The 17819-nt window shown below is 43.2% G+C and overlaps 1 protein-coding gene across 20 annotated transcripts in view; it reads right to left on the bottom strand.

Annotated features, from left to right (window-relative positions):
* CYRIB (CYFIP related Rac1 interactor B) overlaps positions 1–17819 on the bottom strand; it is a 155908-nt gene that overhangs the window by 113517 nt on the left and 24572 nt on the right. For 16 of the 20 annotated variants that reach the window (XM_069465985.1, XM_069465984.1, XM_069465976.1 and 13 more), the window contains exon 2: positions 6734–6786. The exons of the other annotated variants lie outside the window; for them this stretch is intronic. The gene's annotated coding sequence lies outside the window, so the exon portion shown is untranslated. The remainder of the gene's footprint in view (positions 1–6733; positions 6787–17819) is intronic. 20 annotated transcript variants of the gene reach the window in all.

Here is a 17819-nt window from a genome sequence, read left to right as displayed (position 1 = left end):
TACTCATAGCAATTAGCCCTAGGTGGTAAGATAATTAGGAGGACTTGCCTTTTTCTCTTTGTTGTCCATATTTGGATTTTCTATAATCAACATAAATTGGTTGTCTAATAAAATGAAAATAGAAGTGGGGTGATGACAATTAAAGTGTCTAACCCAGTGCCTATGACATAAAGTGGGAACCCAGCAAATGTCTCTTCTCTATGAATGCCCTTCAGACATTTGGAAACAGCTATCATGTGTCTCTTCTGTCTCCTATTTCTTGTTAAATATTTCAGCTAATTTAATAGCATCCTTATATGACTTGATTCCAGGGCCCTGTCCTATCCCTCCTCTCTGCAAAGGCTCCATCTGTTCAAACCTCACTCCGGGTATTGTATAACCAGCTTACAGAATCAGCAGCACGCTCTTGTTTGCTCATTCATCTGTTAATTCATTCACCGAGTAAACACTGATTAAAAACCTACTATATTGGACATGCTTTGCTTTTTGCCTACCCACCATTCACAAATGGTTCCCTGATTTCCCTGGGAGATGACCGCCCTCCCTCATTCTCAGTCCTTGTGCCCACAGGTGCAGACCCCATCACAGCTTCTTAAGGGGGACAGGCAGTCGATCTGGGATGGCAAACCAGAGCATGGCATTCACCTGGCCACAGGGATTGGTTCAGGAATGTACAGGTTACCCAGAAAAGACCAATCAGAGACAGTGAGACTCAATTCTAATACTTGTCAAACTACTGGGAAAGTGGTCTTTTTTACCTCCTCCTAGAACCACCAACAGCCACCTTGCACCACAATCCAAAATTAAATGTAGACAGCACTAAGAAACAGTGAAAAACTGTGTAAGCCTTGGCAACACTGCAAGCCTTGGATCCTCCGTGCCTTAGGTTCCATCCCTAGACTTTTCAATTACATAAACCAACAAATCCCCTTTCTGCGGAAGCCAGTGTGAGTTGGGATTCTATTTCGAGGTGGACAGAATCCTGACATGAAATCCAAAGTGCTGTGGCATATGCTGCGTACTGGCTATACCCAGGTAAGGCAAGACGATCTGTGCCATCTTTCCAGGCACTCACAGATAGCTATAAACAACTGCAATTATTTAAAGCCAATAAGATAATTGCTTTAATTAAATATTAATACTACACAGTGCAATATGAGCACAGGAAGAGTGAGTTGGTCAGGGAAGGCCTCACACAGCAATAGCATTTAAACCTACTCTCTAATCTCTATTCAGGCAGTGAAGATAGAATTACTGTTTGGAGGAGTCAGATAACACTGTTGATTCACGTTCTTCTTGCAGTAAACTAAAACCACTACAGCCCACATCGCACATAGGGCCAATGCTACTTAAAGTGCTTAACAGCACTCTCTGAAGGAGCCCACAAAATACCATCTCAAGAGACCAACGAAGTGCCAAGGTCAAACAACTCTCACTTGCAAGTAGTTCATCTGAATGTTACAGATGATGTTACACTCTTACATAATACCCAGGTCAGTTTATGTGATTTTGATTCTATAAGCTTAAGTGTTCATTCCACTTTTCTTGCCCATTTGGATTATTGTTGATCAAATCAGGACAGCATCATAACAACAGCCCTTTCAAGATGAATAACCTACTTACTGAATTTATTTCCAAAGGATAACAAGGCAGAGGGAAGAGAGAAAGCCTCTGGTTCTATAAAACATTTCACGATGGATTAGAAACGTGGCTGATTGCTGAAAACAACGACGACATAAAAGCACCTCTGGGAATATCTATTTTGCTAAGAAAGGCCCTAAAAGTCACTATTTTCAAGTGAACAGAAGCAAGTATCTCTTAGACCTTTGATGATGCATACTTCACAGGAAAGTTGTAAAGATAAAATCATTCTAAAAAGAAGGACACCGCGGGACACATTCTCCTTGCCTTTGTTGTTTCTAAGCATATGAGCTATTTGTTTGGTCCAGAAACACAGCTCCAACTTTCCAGAGCAAAGAATCTTACAGTTGAAAAAATTAATAGACAGAATACTTCTATGAGGTCTCAAGAGAGGTGCCAGGGATTTAGTGGCAGGAGGGAAAAAGGCTTGAGATGCCTTCCAGATAACTCAGATTTCTAAGAAGCAGCTGGGTTACCCCTGTTTCTAAAATACCTTTAAGACTGGCATTGAATTCCACTTCCTGTACTTGCATGCCATAGGACTTGGCACAACCACCAGGCCTCTCCTCTTCTTGAAAACGGGATTATCATTTATCACACATTTCCTGGGCAGCTCTATGTTCCAAATAGTGTCGGGCACCTTCCGCGCTATGGATGTGTGAGAACTAAGCCAGCTAACACAGGTGCCTGCCGCTTGGTTGGTAAATGTTGGTTTCCCATTGGAGATTAGCAACCCCACCTAGGAGATGTGCTGACCTCCTTTAAAAATGGGAAGTTATATTTTGTTTTGTTTTGTTTTTAAATGCAAGGGAAATAGAAGGGTAGAGTTCCATTCTCGTCCTGTTGTCTCTTCCTGCCCCTGTGATATCATACATGACATTACTACTTCCTGAAAATTGCACCCCTGCATGCACAAAGTTTTTTTTTTAACTAATTTGTTTTTAATAGAAAAAGTGTATATATGCTTATGCTTAAAATTTCAAAAAATAAAAAAAAAATAAAAGGACATACAGCAGGAAATCTTCCACCTACCCCAGACCCACAATCCCCTCGGCTTTGGCTTTTCCCAGCACAGAATTCTCTTTGTTCCCCCCCCCTTTTTTTTTTTTTTTTTAATGTCCTTCTAGTATTAGTCAAGGGATAATCAAGCATGTGTACGAGTGTGGGTGGGTATGTATAAGCACTTATACCACTCTTTTGTTTTTCCACACTTGGGAGGATACCACATATACTTTCCTGTATATTGCCTTCTTTAAAGAAATTAAGAACGTATCCTGGAAATCATTTCTTCTTAGCATATATGACCTACTATTTAAACAGTGGCACAGCATTCAATCAATTCCTTATTGACATACATTTAAGTTGCTTCCAGGGTCTACTACAAATAATGCTGCAATGCATGTATGTTAACATGCATCTTCACACACATGTGTAACTATAGGAATGACAGGATTTATAAGACAAAATCCTTGAAGTGCAATTGCAAGATGAGAGGGCATGTGCAGTTAAAATGTTGGGAGACAGTGCCAACTGCCCTTCAAAGAGGTTGTACTAATTTTCCCTCTCACCAACAGCTCCACTCCTGTCCCGTTGTCTCTTCTTGCTCCTGTGATATCACAAGTGACATTACTACTTTCTGAAAATTCCACCCCTGGATGCACAACCCAGAGATCAGAGTTTAAAATAAAATAAATGTCAAAGGCAGTGGTGTGCTGGAGCCAGTTCATACTGGCTCAAGAGTCCTGACTGTATTCATCTCTTTCAAACTCCATGTTCAGTGACATCATATTGGTAGTTTGAAATTAGTCACGGTGGAAGTAGTTACACCAAAGGAATCAGCAAATGCTATAAATCAGGGCTTCTTTTCTTTCCCCAGAGAGATTGCTGTAAACATTTACCAGCATATCAATTCACTACGGTGGAAACTGAGGCTGTGCTACCCTTCTTTGAATGTTTCACCCTTTATGCTGACCTGGTCACAAATTCTTGGAATCTAAGGGATGGAGAAGATCTGAAAGGATATCTCATCCTATGTCTTCTAATACTGCTTCTCCATTAGTCCCTCACTGAAGACATAAATAGTACCCTCTTTGTCTCTTTACAATTCTTTCATATTTCCACCTTTCTATCACTTAGTGATTACTCTTGGTGATTTCCCACAGTGTAGTAAATTGCAAATACAGTCTCTAGCCACACCAGACAGGCTGGCATCAAATCTTAGCTCCAATACCAGTTGTGTGACCTTGGGCAAGTGGCTTAAATTGCTATGTCTTAGTTTCCTTGTCTATAAAATATGGATAATGATAATAATGCCTCCTCATAATTGTGTTCTAAGGATTAAATGAATTAATGCAAGTAAAGTACACAAAACAGTGGCACATATTATGCACTTAACAAATGTTAACCATCATTATTGTCTTCCAGCTCACTAATTCTCTCTTTAGCTATATCTAATCTGTCATTTAACACTTTTGTTAGATTTTAATTTTAATGACTATTTTTCATTTTAAATTTGGCAGCTTTCAAATCAACCTATTCTTTTTTCATCTTTCTTTACATTTCTATATCATCTTTAGTTCCTGATCATCTTAAATATACTATTGTATAGTCTCCTTTAGATGTGTTTGTTACTTCCCACTTGGAGCAGTTTGTTTCCTGAATAGTTTATAGCTTTTCATTGTGAACTCATCTTCAGCGAAGGTTGTTCTTTCTGTGGGAGTCCTGTTAGGTACAGGTTGTTGAAATATCCCTATGGAGTGATTTTGTGTTTGTGGTAGGGGTTTTTCATGGTACTAGACCAATTTTTATATTAATTTTTCAGGTTGAAGGGTCTCATACTTCATAGATAATAAAGATACAGATTCCACAACTACATATGGCACAGTCCTTAGTTTTTAATTTCTTGCTGGTGACTTTCCTCCACTCAAGGCAAGCTTTCTCTCTATTTCTCCAGGCAGTGGAGTTTTTCTAGCCCCTTTTCATGTAGAGGTCAGATCTTCAAGGCTCCACGGCACTCAAGTCTACCTTGAGCCCAGGCCTCATTTCTAGACCCCCTGTGGCACTAAAACTTTAGCCCCTAGACTCTATAGCCTATACCTAGGTACAAAAGCCCCAGGAGTGGTCATGGCTTCAGCTCACATGAAACCATTTGGCTTAAATTCTCTCTTCACTTTTGACACTTGTGGATTTGCCTTTCTTATGAGTTCCCCTAGATACAACTCTGACATGTCAATCAACTGTGCATTCGTATCAGGAAGGACTCACACAAACCAGCTCAGTTCACCACATTGCCAGAAGTGTTCCAGGTCACCAAATCTAACATAACCACTTACCCACACTTGAGTTCGAGTCACATTAAAATTGCATCTTGCTCCAGGGTTTGCTTCTAAAGTCAGTGTACAATATTAAAATTAAAAGGAATCAAAATTCCCCTTGAAAAATCCCACAAGAAGGTCTCATGTTGGAGACAGACCATCTCTCATGAAGTCCAAGAAAGCCAGTTTTTACTGCAGCACTGGATTTGGTTTCTTAGGTTGAGCACCATATGAAATAGCTGGCTTGGATTTAGGGGCCATCTTGTGTGATAATTAAAATCTATAAATATGAGAAACACACTCGATGGCACAAGATGCTCACACTCTGAAAAGCCATGGGAACAAAGACCAACAGACGGAACAGCAGATCCAAGTCTGCCATTCACACTCACTCCAAGAGAGATGCTTGTTGGGTGGAATGACAGGATCACCCATGCTATCTAAAGTGTTGTTTTTATCTCTACTTTGTTTTGTTTTTGTTAAGCAAGTATATTTGGATCTGGAGAAGGTAGAAGCATGAATCTAAGATGACAGAAGTCAGAACAGTGGTTATCTTTGGGGGACTACAAATTGCAAAAGGGCATGGAGAACATTCTAGAAAGATGGAAATATTAAATATCCTGATTTGGGTGGTGGTTAGATGGGTGTAACATATTAAAAATATATCCAGTGGTACGACTAAGATTTGTGCATTTTACAGGATAATATACAAATATATATAAGTTATAGCTTGATCAAAATAAAAATTAAAAGCATGCCTGAGCAGAGACTGCTGCGTAGCATTCTGCCGAGGGTCCCCATTCTATGATTAAGCCTCACTGGAGGCTGACTAGTCAAATGGAGGGCAGTGAGGAGACCAGGAAACACAAGAAAAGAAGAGGTAGAAAATAAAAGTACCCTGTTAAGGGTAGAGGGCACCCAAGCTCAAAGAGTTGATGGTTTTCCATGAGGGTCCCAATAGAGGTGACCAGACTGCAGTGGTTAAGAACACTGGCTTTCCATCCCGACTGCTTGGATGTGAATACAGGCTCTAGCCCTTACCAACAGAGTGCCCTTGGGCAAGTTACTTCTTTATTTTTTTTTTCATTTACTTATTTTAACGATAAGGTCTAGCTCTGTCACCCTGGCCAGAGCGCAGTGGCCCAGTCACAGCTCATTATAACCTCAAACTCCTGGGCTCAAGTGATCCTCCTGCTTCAGCCTCCTGAGTTGCTGGGACTATAGTCACAAGACACCAGAGCCCTGTAAGTTCTTATTTTTTGTAGAGATGGGGTCTTGCTATGTTGCCCAGGCTGGTCTCAAACTCCTGGCCTCAAGCGATCTTCCCGCCTCAGCCTCCCAAAGTGCTAGGATTACAAGTGTGAGCCACCATACCAGGCCACCTCTCTTCTTTGAACCTCAACTTTGTAGGGCTGTTGTGAAGCTTAAACAAGTTAATTTGGGTAAAGTTTTAGCATAGGGTCTAAATATAGTAAATATTCAATAAATATGAGCTATTATACTTATTACCGATGATAGCAGGCTAGAAATGTTTTCCCTCCAAAATTATGGATCTTATTTAAATTAATTTGACTTGATAACCTATAGGTTCTCAACAAATATTCATGGAGTGAATGAAAGAATGCATATGTGTTCTGATTTCAACACAGGCAGAAGGTTCTTATTTCTACATCACCTGACCTTTACCATCCACTTTAATTTTCCTTTCTAGTGAAGTGGTTAAGAGTATAGGCTCTGGAACCAGATGGCCATGGTCAGATTCCAGCTCTGTTACTTACCAACTTGGTAACCTTGAATGAATTACTCAAACTCCAGGCCTCAGTTTCTTTTCCTGTAAGAGGGATAACAAGGGATTAAGCAAGTTACAACAGTCCTTAGCACACAAAAAGCCCCCGGTAAATCTGAGCCACTATTATTTTTTTTCCCATACTAGAGGCGTGGTCTGGGAATAACAACTTCAAATAGCGTTTATACAAAACATTATAGTTTACAGAACTGTTTCACACTTTTTTCATTTAATGCTCAAAATAGTCTTGTGTATTACAAATAAAGATGTGGAGATTCAGAGAAGTAACTTGCTGAAGGTTGCACAACAAGCAAGACTCAAACCTAACGCCTATGACTGAGTGACAGTTTGTCTGGACTGAGTCGTCCCAGGGGAAGAGGGTGAGGCCAGAGCTATCCTTGGAGATGCAGAATTCTAAGATAAAGGATGTTGGAACCCTAGGCTGCAGAGGCAAGTCTTGGTCCCAGCAAAATGCTCAGCCCAACTTGCACTGGAACTGGTCTTAGTCATTCTGCCCCCTGAATCACTTCCTGTTTTAGGTTTCTACTTTGCAGAGAAAGGAAAACAAATACGTACATTATACCAGCCTTGTCACCCTCAAAGATCTCTTATGGCAACAAAAGCTTATGAATCAAAGAGAGTTTTCATAAAACCATACTTAAACATCTCATTTTAACGCATTCACCAACATTTCGCGTGAAGATCAGAGTAAAGTCTGCAGTGGCTAGACACTCTTATTAATGGATAGAAGAGAAATAGAATGCCTTTTTTCCTGGCCTTTATTTTGATTAAATCTTTAGCTGCCTTAGTGTTTTGTCTTTGCTTTTCATCGGGTGCTGAAACTACCGGAAGCCACTTAACCAGCCTCATTTTATTCACAAAAGGCTTGGGGGCCATGTCTAATTGTCGTGGGAGAACACTGTCTGCTGATAATTCAACCACTTCTGCTTTGGCCAGCTCTCCTTTTGTTTGCCAGCACAGGTTTTCCTTTTGCTGCTATTCTTGTTGTTCTATCAGGGTGGTTTCACATTCCCTTTTAAATAATGATTACAGAACTACTCGGTGGCCAAAGAAAGACAGGGTTTAATTTAAGAACCATCTAAGCACACTTGGCAAGCTATGTCCTAAGATGTGTGCACACAACACACATACCACACGCTCTACACACATGCACACCGCACCGTACATACACACACATACGTGCACGCAGGCGCCCAGACTCATGATTACTGTTCTCCTGACTCCTCTTGCGACGTCGTCCAGTTATAGTAAGGATGTTTTTTCTTTCCTCTGATTCTGACCAGATTTACAAAACAGAAAATGGGCACAAGTTGTTCATTTGGGAGACATTTTAGCGCCTTGGGCAAAGTGACAGAAATTGGAAAAAACACACTAACTCACCCTCCCAAAACTCTTATTTGTTTTTAAGAATACTAAGAGTAAGTCGATGACTGCACCACTTAGACACAAACCCAGGACACAGAGTATGGCTCTGACAGAAGGAAAGTGGGCATGTTGAAACAAGGGTGACTTGTTTGCACTTCCAAGCCACGGGCAAAGAGAACCTGGACTACAGCTCCAGAAACCACATCTTGTCTCCCCTTTAGACTCACAGCATGGGTTCCAAGCCCTTCTCAGCCTCGTGGATAATCTGACTTTGGCAAAGTCACCTGCAGCTGGCAACAAAGGAAGGACACTCATCCCCAAGCATTGTGGCCACGGAGATAATTCCAGGAAGTAAACCATCCTCCCAGGCCCCCAGGAGCTTTGGGAGATTAGTATGAGCAACTACAGGTGACTGTTGCAACTGGGTGAGTACAGGTACTGGGCACCACAGTAAAGAGTATTTAATTAACTCAGCAGGGGATGGAAAGTCATGGGTTATATACAAAAGGCTTCCCCAAGGAGGTGATATCTAAGCTGAGAATTAAAAGACAAGTTAGAATTGGTCAGAGGCAGGAGGGGACCCAAGCAGAGGGAATAGCCCATGCGAAGCCCACAGGTTAGACTGCAGGTTCACCTGGCCAAGCAAGCATATGAGGTGGAAACAGAGATGAGCCTGGATACTGGGGGGTGGGGGAGAGGTTGCCAGGGTAGCCTCTGTGGTCCCTGCCAGCTCTCAAGGCTGACTCTGGGGTCCTTTTTCCCTGACTGCCCTTTCACTGGCATGCTGAAGTCCCCAAGTCTGCTCCAGGGCAATCCCAATCACCCCACATGGGCACCCCCTCTTTCCTCTTTCTTCTCCTCTTGGGAGTGACCGGGCAGTGACTCAAGGAAGGGAGCTGTCCTCTACTTGTCATGTGGTTCTTTAAAAACCACCCTGGGCTCCTATACACCATCAGCCTTCTAATGGACTCCGCCCTTCTCCCACCCAGCCCCTTGACCCAGCTGAGAAATGTTGGATTTATCTGTGTCCTTGTTGCTTCCTCCAGGAGACTGTAAGCTATGCTATGGTTTGGTCATCCTAGTGTGCCCTGCACCTGGTACTACTACACCTGATGAACGTCGCTTATTTTAGGGGAAAACCCTTAATGTTGGCAAGTCTAATGGAAGCTTTCCTTTATCTGACCTCCAATTACACCACACTCTGATAACTCCTGGGATTTTCTAGGCAGGACTAAAAGTGCCCATTGAAGCAAGTCTATTTACAAAGGTGACCAGGAATTTTTTTAGGGACTGGATATATTTTAAATTATAGATCATTTTTAAAGTTAATTCTTTATTATGTAATCTAATGCTATAACAATTTTTAAAGAAAAGTTGAGCCTCCCAAACCACTTAGTTCCTTTCTGTTTTGTTTTTAATGTTTTGCTATTAAACAACTTTATTAGAACATCACAGATGATTTTTAAAGAAGATATTTCTGCCCATAATCCCTCCACCAAAAGAAAGATTTCCTTACAATTCCCTGTGTCCTATTAAACTCTTTTATTCACAGATCTGTACTCTGGACATACGTATGTATTTTATTAAAACGAATTACCCTCAGTATAGAAGTTCCTTAAATAGTTTCCTTTTTTCTTTAAAAAAAAAAAAACAACTTTTGTTATGCAAGTCACTGGCATGATGTTTCTGATAAACACCACAAAGCAAAAACCAGACTACAAATTAAGAGCACATGCAAATTCTGGGTTTGAGACATTTAGGAGATTTTGTAGCCTGCTTCATTCAATCATTATTCTGACACTTCTCACATCCCACTTAATGGGAAACAGACAAAGGAAAACAGGTGTTTACTTATTCCACCTGGCAGAAGGTGGAATAGGTAAAACTTCTACTGCCGAAGCTTACAACAGTTGCTTTTTGCTGAAAAGTGTAAGTCAATATTTTTTCTGCAAATGACATGACATCTCTGGCTTGACCAGTGTGTAAAAATACTGCTGCCAGGTCCCAGCTCTGCACAATTAAACAGACTCTCTAAGGATGAAACCCCAGCACCACAGTTCTCCAAAGCTCCCCAGGTGATTTGCTTGTGCAGTTGGGACCGAGAAGCACCAGGCCAAGATAACTCATTAGTCAAAGAAAGCCCATGGGAAATCTTATCCGGAAGTGAAGAACTCTTTGTAATTAAATAAAATAGCAGATGTAAAAGTACCTAACAGTGCCTGTTACCCAGAAGACAATAAATGTTAATTAAACAAAAAAAAATTTAAATAATGACTCCTTCCCCTCAGTGAATTCATCTTGTAATTTTATTGGCTTGTTTATCGCTTGTTTTCTTCTTTACCATGATTCATGCGATCCCTGTTAATAAAATTATAAACTTATACCCATAATCCTATGCAATTTCAAGAGCTCTGTAATATTTCCAACCACCATTAATCGCTTTATTTAATAAAACTTTCCCCAGAACAGTGGCTAATATATAGTAAATATGCAATAAACATTAGCTATTTGCAATGAGTATTCAGAATTCTTTTAATTCTGAATTCATGATCATTTTTCTAAACTAGGCTGAAATTTATTTCACACTATTAGAAGGATCTAGCAATAATGTAAAAAATTATTAGGGTAAACTTATGAATAGACTTTTAAGCAAATCACTTCCTTTTTATAATTTTATTAAAGAATACTAAATACAATCATTGCATAGGTAACTTATCTACCCATTCGTTCCAACTTCTCCCTACATCTAACTCTCTGAGCTTGAATTAGGAAGGTGATTTTGGTTTTTTTTGTTTTGTTTTGTTTTGTTTTTTTCAAGATTGGGTTTTACTCTGTTGTATCAGGCTAGAATGCAGTGGTGACATCATAGCTCACTGAAACCTCAAACTCCTGGGCTCAAGCGATCCTCCTACCTCAGCCTCCCAAGTAGTTGGGACTACAGGCACACTCGACCACACCCAACTAAATTTTATATTTTTTGTAGACATGGGGTGAGGCAGTGGGCTTATTATGTTGCTCAAACTGGTCTCGAACTCCTTGGTTCGAGCAATCCTCTGGTCTCTGCCTCCCAAGTGCTAGAATTACAGTGTAAGCAATGTATCTGGGCAAAAAGATGATTCTTATATATATTCACATTATCCCTCAGCTCTGAGAAGTGAAACATTTGTTTGAAAAAAATACAATTTCTGAATCAGAACAAAGAGGTTTTATTAAGAACATTTCCCAATGTCTTTGCCCTGCTGGGATGAATTACTCCAGTCCTGATCTTTCCTTGCAGAGTGCCAAGCATACCTCTAACCAGTACATGGGAAGCTCTGCTGTGCTTGGTTCAGGACTCACACTTGCTAACACTCTGCTACGTTTCATTTCTTTAGGCCTTCCATCTCCCAAAATCTGCCATTCATGTTTTGAATCAATTGGACTCAAAAGCACACATCTGTCAAGGTCAGGAGTTCGAGACCAGCCTGAGCGAGACCCCGTCTCTACTAAAAATAGAAAGACATTATATGGACAACTAAAAATCTATATAGAAAAAATTAGCCGGGCATAGTGGCGCATGCCTGTAGTCCCAGCTACTCGGGAGGCTGAGGCAGTAGGATCGCTTAAGCCGAGGAGTCTGAGGTTGCTGTGAGCTAAGCTGACGCCACGGCACTCACTCTAGCCTGGGCAACAAAGTGAGACTCTGTCTCAACAAAAAAAAAAAAAAAAAGCACACATCTGGGCCAGGTGCAGTGGCTCCCCTCTGTAATCCCAGCACTTTGGGAGGCTGAGGTAGGAGGATCATTTGAAACCAGGAGTTGAAGACCAACCTGAAAAACACAGCAGAGACCCCATCTCTTAAAAAAAAAATAAAATAAAAATAAAATTAAAAATTAGCTGGGTGTGGTGGTGCACACCTGTAGTCCAGGTACTCAGGAAGCTGAGATGGGAGGAGTGCTTGAGCCCAGGAGTTTGGAACTGCAGTGAGTTATGACCATGCCACTGAACTCCAGCCTGGATGACAGAGCAAGACCCAGTCCCAAAATAAAAAACAAAAAAACACACATCCAAAAACAATAATGATGTGCACATCTCTATGTGTATATATGTCAATAACAAGGTAAAAAGTGATCATACAAAGGCCTTTGGCGAGTGAATGGTTTGATTCCTGCCATAAGAATGTAAAGATTGACTATCATAGGCCAGGCAGAGAGGGAGGAAAGACAGTCCCCACCTTCGAGGGATGCGTGTGGACTGGCTACCGTAACCCAGGGTGACAAGGGTTCTGACAAAGGTAACTACAGGGTGGCAAGGACACACAAAGGATAAGGTCACAGTGGAGCCCTAAAGATTTGGCCTGAAAGAAAATTAGAAATGGGAAGTTATCCATAGCTGTGGATAACTCCTGTGGTTCTCATCAGTCCTACGCTCCTCCCGAAGCCCCGGATACGCCATTCCGAATTATCACCTAATATCTGTCCTGACTCTTTCAATGAGAGCATAAAGGCTCCTGAGTGTGGGCACCTTGTATTAGTAGTATTAATCTTAGTTTCTATACTATTAATTTCCTTGTCTATAGTATGTTATATAGCTGGATGGTCAGATTACCTGAATATTAAAACTTCTCTAACTCATGTTTTCATTTAACATTCTGGTCGGCCATGCACTAAATTACTACTGTGAGATGGTTGTGGGGCAGACTTCACACAAGTGATTCTAATTTGTCTTGGTTGGTTTGAATTCATTGTTGGAAAAACTGCCATATCTGCAACCCCCAGTGCAACAGAGCTAGAGAGGATCCCTAGAGACTGGAGCCTCACGCCGCTGTAGGCACCATCTCCACAGACTCGTTCCAGCACCATGAAGAACCAAAGATGTAGTTTGGAAAATAAACGCATCCCCTATGCTGGAGTTTTCTAAAGTGTCCCTTGATCCATTCAGTATGTGTCCTTTTATATCAGCCAGGTTCTCTGTGGCTCTGTCAACGTGTATTATTTGCCAAGTATCCAGTCCAGAAAAGAAGCTAACACACTGGGGTTGGGGCATGTCCTTTAAACACATTCTCGCTGTTTAATTTCCCAATCATAACGAGCACTAATTGGCAAAGTGGGTGCACGCACATACATATGCATTTTAAAAATGTAACAAATTTTTACAATTCTAATACCAGGAATATACAAAGTACTTTTGACCTTCACTGCAGGTGAATCCCATACACATTTTGGGATTCTTTGCAGATAGCATAACTGATTCTAGGGTCCACCATAAGCTTTCTGGCTTCGGTTTTCTTTGCCCTCAAAAGTAGCCAAGGTTAATTTCAAATATTTTGCCATACTAACAGTTGAAGGAATAAAGTGTCTACTAGAGCTTCTTTTATTCACATATTATCTTTCCTGAGATTGTAACCTTCTAGATTGAAGGACTATTAGTTGGGAGCCTCCTTTGGAAGGATAAGCAAGAACAACACCAAGTACACTTTTCTACCAGAGCCAGGGCCTGAGATCTGGGGAGATACTGCTGGTATACTGGGCAGTTCTCTTTCAAAGATAATATACAGCAATGGAGTTTATTAATTATCATCTCCCTTAAACCTCCTTCTCTTTCGGAGCTATGAACCATTTTCAGAATCAAATTCTGATGCACGACAAAAATAAAAACAGTTTCTAACCATTTTGCCTAACCATTCTCCTGGCATAGGCTGATTGCAGCTTAAGACACACATCTTACATTTTTCCACAGTATTACGATCTATTGCTTACATATTAAAAAGTGTCTTTTAATGAAGCTGTAGCACTTGCAACTCTATGTCCAAATAATAAATTTGCCTTTAACCCCAAGAAATCTCAGATATTTTTTGTGAGGGGAATGGGAATAACTATGCAGCAGGTGCTTAGCACGTTGATAAATGTTCAAAATAAATATTATGAAGCCTTAAACCAATCACCTGTTTAAAACAGTAATATTAATTGTTGTGTACTTTAATAAGTGGTCTTCCAGTTCAACACACCATCGATCTCATAAACATAATACGAAGGTGGGAGGAGGAAGGAAAGACACTATTGTGCACTGAATAGCCACCAGGTGCCAGATCCCAACACCTCCTCAGTTAAACCTCACCCCAGGAGGTAGACTGATTTAGCCCCACCCTTTTTTAAGTGGAGACAAGGACAGTAGCTCACTAATGGAGTTACTGTCCATCAGTTCTCTGAGTAGCAAATACTTTCTCAGTGTGAGGATGTGTCACCTTTAAAGATGTATCAGTATTACTTGAAAAAGTGACATTTGTAGAGAGTATTATTTCTGGGTTAGCCGGTCCAACTCCCTGATTTTATAGGGAGGGAATCTGAAGCCTGGAAGGAAAGAACTTGCTCAGGGTCAGAAGCAGGATCACAACAGAGTGGGACCAGCTACCCAGTTCCCTGACATGGCTTCCCCCCACTTCCTTAGTTCACCTGGTTAACCGCTTCCCGGGCTTCGGGCCCCAGTCCAGGGACACTGCCGTACAGACAGGGGCGCCCCGCTGGTACACACCACCTCGGTGCCCCCGTCTCCCAGAATGCTCCTCACACTATACCTGACGGACACGATCATCCATTCATGGAGCTTCTCCACTGGACTTGGAGTAACTCAAGTGCGCATTTCTATCTGTGTCCTGGCCCTGAGCACAGTAACGACATCTATGTGGATATTGTGTGTAGGGAGCAGCGTGACCGACTCACTCCCATCTGCCAGGGAATTTCCCAGCTTTAGCAATGCAAGTCCCCGGTCCCGGGAAACCCCTCAACCAGGATGGCCGGTCACCCCGACATGAACAGGGTCAAACAGTCTGCTGGCAATTTCCCCTTCTCTAACCATCCTCTGATGCCAGGCCAGGCCCCGGAGCCCTGTCTGTGCCATGGGGTCACTCCAGCTCAGTGCTGTCCAACAGAACCTTCTGCCGTGGTGAAGATGATCTATATCTGCCCTGTCCAACACCGTGGCACCAGCCACACGTGGTTATGAGCACTTGAACTCTGGCTAAGTGTGACTGAGGAACTGCATTTTTAAATTTTATTTAATGTTAATGGATCTAAACTTAAACAGCCCCATGTGGCTAATGGCTACCATATGAGGACAATTTAGTTCTGGTTTTACATATGTGGGATCGGGGTCTTTAGTGGCCAGCGCCGTGCACAAGGATGAGCTCTGAAGTCGGACAAACCTTGCTCCAAATCCTAACTCATTTACTAATATGGCACTTAACTTTCCTGGGAAGCTCATTTCTTCACCTGTAATCTTTAAAAATTTACTACTAACAAAGCATGAAAAGTGAAATGAGTGGCCCACAGCAGAATTTCAAGAAATAGGATTTTTCTAGAAGCAGCTAAGCTAAATTTATGTAAAAATGCTAGAAAAATTTGATTTTGAACCACAAAAGTACACACATGAGCATCATTTCAGCTGATCTCTAAAATCCCTGTTCTCTTAAATTCTCATTCTGAACAATCACGGCTATTCAGCTGGGCTCCTCACAACTCCATTTCTGTCCCCAGGCCTGGGTGGGGATGGCTGTCACCAAGTCCCATCAGAAGGTACCAAGGTCAACACAATCTAGGTAATAAACATGCACATGTCCAAATTCATCAAAATGTATACATTAAATATGTGCAATTTTTGTGTATCAATTATACAAAATACCCTGCTAAATAAAAAGAAAACAAACAAAGATGGTAGCACGGGCCAGCAGGCACTGGGTGGGAGCTACCATACCAGGTCACCCTGAGCGTGGCCCCACACGCCCCCAGGGGCAGAGATCCAGTGCTCACCTGTGCTCCCTGACAGCTCTGGGGTCTTGGGGACTATGGGGTGCTGGGGACCGCCCGGGAGGGAGGCATCTAGCACAATGCCCCACCCTGCTAGACCCTGCTGGCCTGCAGAGGACACCAGAGGCAGCCTCCCTCCCTCCCTCCAGCAGGCAGGTGCAGCTGCGAGGCCCCCTGAGGCCAGTCCTCCCCGGCCCCCTCCTGGGCCCTAACAAATACATCCCCCACTTGGCAGGAACCGGCAGCAGGTCCCAGGAGAAGCCAGCCGCTGATCAGAATCACCCGGGGAGCTTTTTCAAAACACCATTCCCCAGAATTGGCAACCGGTGTTTGCAGACAACTCCCAGGTGCCGGTGCTGCACAGCTGGAGACACTCTATTTTTCCTCTGAATGCCTGAGGTGATCCTGCTGACAGCCAAGATGAGGAGGACTGCCGCAGAGAGAAGCACTGCGCAGGGCTGTGCCAAGAAGTCCTGTTCTTAGCAGGTCCCTCACTCTGGCTTGCAGGGACAACATTCAGAAGGCTGCAGGGTCCTGAAGCCAGACTGGGACACAAGCTGCTTCCCTGCTCTGCCCCACCTGGCTGAGCACCTGCCAGGTCCCCAGGAGACCTCCCCATCCCATGTGCAGAGCTGGCAGGGAGCCCTCCTCCCCCGCCACACGCTGGCCATCCAAGGACAGGAGCCCTAATCCATGCACCTGGGACTTAGGAAGCCCACACTCAATGCTACTATTGTGGTTGTTACCCTCCTGTCACTGAGAAGAAGCCAGCTCTAGAGGTGGGATGGCTTACCCAAGGCCCCATGGTCCGGGGACAGGGCTGGGGCAGGAACTCTGGGCTCCTGGCTCATTCTCCCAGTGCCCCAGGACACTGCCACTTCCCTCCCCACCAACACCCTTTTCTCCTCCCCCTTACAGCCAACAAACAGGCTCTGCTGGTCAGGATAGAACCTCATTTCATATGCCAGGATTCTTAATTTATAGGACCCCACCTATCCTCCTCAAACTAGTCCCTGGGGTCCTCTGGAATGCCCTCCAAGCACTCCAGGGTGGTGGTTTTTAGCACAGCTTTGGAGCCTGACATACCAGGATTGCCACGTAGTAGCTGAGTGACTAGGACAAGTTTCTTAACCTCTCTGGGCTCAGTTTCGTTAGCTTTAAAGTGGAGATGATGGAATTTACCATGAAAAGTTGTGCTGGGGATTACTAGGTGAGATTGTGCAAAGGGATGGGATGGGCACCACAGCTGGCGGGCTCGCACGTACTAAGAGGCGGCAGGTACTACTACCCAGGTGGCAGTACCTTCTCATCGCCTTCTCCATGCCCCATCCTGGCCCACCCAAGCTCCAAAGTGTTCACCCCCTTGTCTTCCCCCAGGCCCCTGGGCCAGCTGACCCACTGCCCCTTGCCTGGCCTCCCCTCCTGGGTGTCTGGTCCACCCCGCAGGCAATGATGACCGACCGCGTGGCCGGAGGCACCACATCCCCCCACCCCCAGAAATAATAAACGAGAAGTAACCTTTTTCTATTCCCCATTCCAGACTTCCTTAATTAAAATCAAATATTTGCACACCCTCCAAGGCCTATAAACCTGAATTGCTCCCAGAAAAACAAATGCTCAGGAGCAAAGAGAGCGAGTGTGGCAGAGGTGGCCGGCCTGGAGGAAAAGGCGGCGACTCCTGAACGACCAACCGCACAGCGCCCGCCGGCCTGGGGAGCCGCCATTTCCACAGCAATCGCCCTCCAATTTTCTCCATCGACCTCCACGAAAGAAAAAAAAAAAAAAGGAAAATTGAAAGGCCCGCTGAAAATGAGCAGGGGTGGGGGAGGGATGGAAGTGAGGGGCATTCTACCCAGCCCCACCCCGAGGGCCTTCACACCAGCAGGCAGCGTTCAGCTGCTTCCACCAGCA

Source organism: Eulemur rufifrons, chromosome 3, assembly GCF_041146395.1.
Source record: "Eulemur rufifrons isolate Redbay chromosome 3, OSU_ERuf_1, whole genome shotgun sequence".
NCBI classification, from domain to species: domain Eukaryota; kingdom Metazoa; phylum Chordata; class Mammalia; order Primates; family Lemuridae; genus Eulemur; species Eulemur rufifrons.
The sequence above is the reverse complement of the archived record's forward strand: the minus strand, read 5'-3'. Positions and strand labels throughout refer to the sequence as shown.